Source organism: Rhinatrema bivittatum, chromosome 3 (genome assembly GCF_901001135.1).
Source record: "Rhinatrema bivittatum chromosome 3, aRhiBiv1.1, whole genome shotgun sequence".
NCBI lineage: Eukaryota > Metazoa > Chordata > Amphibia > Gymnophiona > Rhinatrematidae > Rhinatrema > Rhinatrema bivittatum.
Genome location: NC_042617.1, coordinates 314,522,441 through 314,528,282, shown reverse-complemented (window position 1 = coordinate 314,528,282; position 5,842 = coordinate 314,522,441). Strand labels below are relative to the sequence as shown.

The following is a 5,842-nucleotide window of genomic DNA, read 5'->3' as shown; positions in this document are numbered from 1 at the left end:
CAAATGCTAAATAAATAAAATAAATAAATAGCACTAAGCTATCCTTAGTCCACCCCTACGGCTCCCAGTTAGGGAAACCCTCAACTCTCCTCTAACCCGCCTCTTTAGGTGCGGTTAGAAGCTTCTTCTGCCCCACTGCTTGTGCCCCAAATGTTTAGGCACTACAGTAAAACTATTCCTTTCACCTTATTTCAGTTAAACAAGTCTTGAAAAAACTTTTAAACCAAACATTTCTTTTAACACATCATACTACACATTCTTTTAAAGTATAAATTGTATATCCTCCCCCTCCTTCTCTCAATTACTCCACCTCCATGGCATAGCTGGTGGATCCTTCCCCTCTTGATCCTACCTCCATGTCCCTCCTCCTTTGATTCTGAGGAACTAAGCTTTTGAGTCCAAAGCCATCAAGCCGGCATGCCCTCTTCCTCCAATTCCATAGACTCTGCTGAGTCATAATCATTACTCTCTACTTCCCACACCTGTTCCTGCTCTCCCTCAACCCAGGAACCTGGGAGTTGTAGTTCTTGTTGCCTTCCTGCTCGCCCTCTGGTGTGTGTTTTTAGTACTGCTTGCCTCGATGTTTTTATATCTAGTCTGCTTCTGCCCCTGGCTGGGTGGTACTACATCACACTGGGTTTAAAAAAGGTTTGGATAAGTTCTTGGAGGAGAAGTCCATTATCTGCTATTAATCAAATTGACTTGGGGGGAATAGCTACTGCTATTACTGGCATCAGTAGTATGGGATCTACTTAAAGGTAAATTTTAAACCTGGCGCACGCACATGGATGCGCCAATTTTATAACATGCACGCATTATCCAAAAGATCTTCATTCAAAAATTAGAAGAAAGGTCCAACAGAAGAAAATAGGATAATGCATAAGCGTTAGCAAGTTAAATGTAAGACATTGATAAGACAGGCTAAGAGAGAATTTGAAAAGAAGTTGGCCGTAGAGGCAAAAACTCACAGTAAGAACTTTTTAAAATATATCCAAAGCAAAAAGCCTGTGAGGGAGTCAGTTGGACCATTAGATGATCGCAAGGTTAAAGGGGCACTTAGAGAAGATAAGGCCATCTCGGAAAGATTAAATGTTTTCTTTGCTTTGGTGTTTACTGAAGAGGATTTTGGGGAGATACCCGTACTGGAGAAAGTTTTCATGGGTAATGATTCAGATGGACTGAACCAAATCACGGTGAACCTAGAAGATGTGTTAGGCCTGATTGACAAACTGAAGAGTAGTAAATCACCTGGACTGGATGGTATATACCCCAGGGTTCTGAAGGAACTAAAAAATGAAATTTCAGACCCATTAGTAAAAATTTGTAATCTATCATTAAAATCATCCATTGTACCTGAAGTCTGGAGGGTGGCTAATGTAACCCCAATATTTAAAAAGTGTTCTAGGGGTGATCCAGGAAACTACAGCCCAGTTAGCCTGACTTCATTGCCAGGAAAAATAGTGGAAAGTGTTCTAAATATCAAAATCACAGAACATATAGAAAGACATGGTTTAATAGAACAAAGTCAGTATGGCTTTACCCAAGGCAAGTCTTGCCTCACAAATCTGCTTCACTTTTTTGAAGGAGTTAATAAACATGTGGATAAAGGTGAACCAGTAGATGTAGTGTACTTGGATTTTCAGAAGGCATTTGACAAAATTCTTCATGAGAGGCTTCTAGGAAAATTAAAAAGACATGGGATAGGTGGCAATGTCCTTTCGTGGATTACAAACTGGCTAAAAGACAGGAAACAGAGAGTAGGATTAAATGGACAATTTTCTCAGTGGAGGGAGTGGGCAGTGAAGTGCTTTAGGGATCTGTATTGGGACCCGTGCTTTTCAAAATATTTATAAATGATCTGGAAAGGAATACGACGAGTGAGATAATCAAATTTGCAGATGATACAAAATTATTCAGAGTAGTTAACTCACAAGCAGATTGTGATAAATTGCAAGAAGACCTTGTGAGACTGGAAAATTGGGCATCCAAATGGCAGATGAAATTTAATGTGAATAAGTGCAAGGTGATGAATATAGGGCAAAATAACCCATGCTATAGTAGAGATGTGAATCGTGTGATCGATCGTCTTAACGATCGATTTCGGCTGGGAGGGGGAGGGAATCGGATCGTCGCCGTTTGGGTTTTTAAAATATCGTGAAAATCGTGAAAATCGAAAACCGGCACACTAAAACATCCCTAAAACCCACCCCAACCCTTTAAAATAAATCCCCCACCCTCCCGAACCCCCCCAAAATGCCTTAAATTACCTGGGGTTCAGTGGGGGGGAGGGCGGGAAAACCGGCACACTAAAAAAACCCTAAAACCCACCCCGACCCTTTAAAATAAATCCCCCACCCTCCCGAACCCCCCCAAAATGCCTTAAATTACCTGGGGTCCAGAGGAAGGGTCCCGCTGTGATCTTCCACTCTCGGACCTCCGGTGCTTATAGAAATGGCGCCGGCACTACCTTTGGTTTTTCCGTACGGAAAAACGATTCGCGGCAGGAGATCGCTCCCGGACCCCCGCTGGACCCCCAGGGACTTTTGGCCAGCTTGGGGGGGGGCCTCCTGACCCCCATAAGACTTGCCAAAAGTCCAGCGGGGGTCCGGAACGACCTCCTGCAGTCGAATCGTGTTGTCTATGGCCGGCGCCATTTTGCGCCGCCATTTTGCGCAAAATGGCGCCGGCCGTAGACAACACGATTTACGATTTACACGATATTTACAGAAACAAAACCGCGACAATTCGATTCCCTCCCCCCCCCAGCCGAAATCGATTGTTAAGACGATCGATCACACGATACACATCTCTATGATAGAGGTGTTTAAAATCATGAGAAGTCTAGAACAGGTAAATGTGAATCAGTTATTTACTCTTTCGGATAGTAGAAGGTCTAGGGGGCAGTCCATGAAGTTAGCACATTTAAAACTAATCAGAGAAAGTTCTTTTTCACTCAATGCACAATTAAACTCTGGAATTTGTTACCAGGAGATGTGGTTAGTGCAGTTAGTGTAGCTGGGTTTAAAAAAGGTTTGGATAAGTTCTTGGAGGAGATGTCCATTACCCGCTATTGATCAAGTTGACTTAGAAAATAGCACTGCTATTACTAGCATCAGTAGCATGGGATATACTTAGTTTTTGGGTACTTGCCAGGTACTCATAGCTTGGATTGGCCACAGTTGGAAACAGGATGCTGGGCTTGATGGACCCTTGGTCTGAACCAGTATGGCAATTTTTGATGTTCTTATGTCCTTATGACAGAATCCATGAGATTGTATAAGGAGACCAAGCTGCCAGATCTTGTTTGAGCTGGCTCAAAAGAGGAATAAAATTCAAAGAATGCAAACTTTCCAAATCCCCAGAGATATGGACTTCTAGATACCTAATTGCTCTTTTGGACCATCTAAAAGGATAGGTCTGAAGCAAGGCGTCTTTCACTTCTTTCAGAATTTTTAATTCTAGTATTTCAGTTTTAGACATATTAAGCTTATATTCTAAGAATCTACTAAAATCATCAGTAGTTTTTAATATGGCTTTCAGGAAAAATGATAGCTATCTAACATACAATAAGATATCATCCCCATACATTGCAATCTTATGCTGATCCCTTGCAGCTGAGGGCTCTATAGTAAGTGCAAAGAGAAGCAGAGAGCGCAGACAACTTTGCTTAGCTCCTGTGCCTAAGAAGAAGGGTTTCGAGGTTCAGCCATTAAACCCTTATTTGTGCTTCAGGCTGTAAATACAAACATGTAACCCAGAATAAAAAATGTTCTTCAAATGTAAATTTAGTTAAAAAAAAATAAAACAAGTATGCCCATTCCACTCAATCAAAGGCTTTTTCTGCATCTCAAGCCAGAAGTATAGTATCCTGGGGAGTATCCTTCACATCATTAATAAGGTTAAGAGTTCTTCGAACGCTATCTACCTCTTGTCTATCTGATTATAAAACCCATTTGATCTGGGTGAATCAGCAAAGGCATAATGTCCTTGAGTCTATACTGGCAAAACCTTTGCCAGTATTTTTATGTCATTATTCAATAAGGGTACATAGTCTATACGTTGAGCAACTCTAAGGGGCTTTATGCTCCTTGGGAAGAATTATGATACTAACTATTCACATAGATTTCAGTAAGGGGACATCTTCAAGCTCTGGCCTCAGCAGCCTCCTAATTTTCCCATTTTGGGAAATCATATTGAAGACTTTATAGTTTCTAAAACATCCTGTTTTTTCCTATGACTTTTCTTAATGCTCCTTTTACTTCTTGGTTTCTCAGGCTATAAATCAAGGGGTTTAGCATTGGTGTTATAATGAGATAAAACACAGAGATCATTTTATCTTTATCTGGTGAATGACTTGACTTGGGTTGCATGTACATAAAGATGGCTGTTCCGTAGAATAAAGTCACCACGGTCAGGTGGGAAGCACAGGTGGAGAAGGCTTTGTATCTCCCATCGGTAGAACTGATTTTCAGTATCGTTGAAATGATATAAATATATGTTAAAAGAATTAAGAAAACAGGGATGAACAGGATTAATACACCAACTACGAAAATTACAATTTCATTGATAAAAGTATCAATGCATGCCAGACTTAATACTGCAGGAACTTCACAAAGGAAATGGTTAATTATATTGTGACCACATAAGGGCATTGTTAGTGTAAAAGCAACATGTACTATTGACAAAAGAAAACCACCTATCCATGTACCAGTTGCTATCATTATACAAACTGTCCTGTTTATAATAATCATGTAACGCAGGGGATTGCATATTGCCACATAGTGATCATACGCCATGACAGCTAGAAGAATGCATTCTGTTTCTCCTAATGAAAGAGCAATGTACATTTGTGCTGCACAGTCACGAAAGGAAATTACTTTTCTCTTTGCCAAGAAAATTACCAGCATTTTAGGGACAATGCTAGATGTATAACAGATATCAAGGAAAGACAAACAAATTACTGAGGAAAAAGTACATGGGAGTGTGGAGACGAGAATCAAGTCTGCTTACTGCAATTAAGATAAAGTTTCCTACCAGGGCTGTCATGTAGACAATTAAAAATAGTACAAAAAGCAAAACATTCATCCATGGTTTATCTGAAAATCCCAGCAAGATGAATTCTGTCACAGAGCTCTGGTTTCTTCTTTGCATTTTATTCACTGTAGTTATCTGCAAGAATAAAAAACAACACGTATTTACTGTAATCTAAAGATCAATAAAACAAATGCATAATAAAACATCATAGATAGTAGCAAAGGAAGAAAACTGGTCATTCACACTATCTGCATAGCTGCAAAATTCATGAGAACACTTTACCTGTGGGTTTTGTACCAGTTATCAAAGGAAAAGTATTCATTTACTTTGAAAATTGCCTAAGGAAAAAGCACCCAGAAAGATTTGCATCTCCTTTTTCTGCAGATAAGTTTTTGACCCAAACTATGCATCTTGTTTTCAACTCAATCTAACCCAGCTCCAGGAACACCTCCATTAAAATGCAAGTAGAAGTACATGGCTTGTGGAACTATGGGTCTGATTTTCAAAAGCATTTACACGTGTAAAACTGGATTTTACACGTGTAAATGGACTTTACCCATGTAAGTAGGCTTTTGAAAATTGCCACAATACGTATCATTGAATTGTCCATAGGATTTGCATGTGAAAAAAGGGCTTTTAAAGACTGCTATAATAGTATGTTACATTTACACTCGTTAACTCGGTTGAAAATTAATCAATTGGAGTGGGGAATGTTCAATTAATGTGGGTAAAACACTTTTACCTGCAGAAATCACTATGAAAATTGCTTCCTCAATCATGTTAATATAATTTTGTTTTATAGAATCTT

The 5,842-nt window shown here is 39.6% G+C and overlaps 1 pseudogene; it reads right to left on the bottom strand.

Annotated features, from left to right (window-relative positions):
- Positions 1-4,211: 4,211 nt before the first annotated feature.
- LOC115088583 lies at positions 4,212-5,151 on the bottom strand (annotated as a pseudogene).
- Between the last annotated feature and the right edge of the window lie 691 nt (positions 5,152-5,842).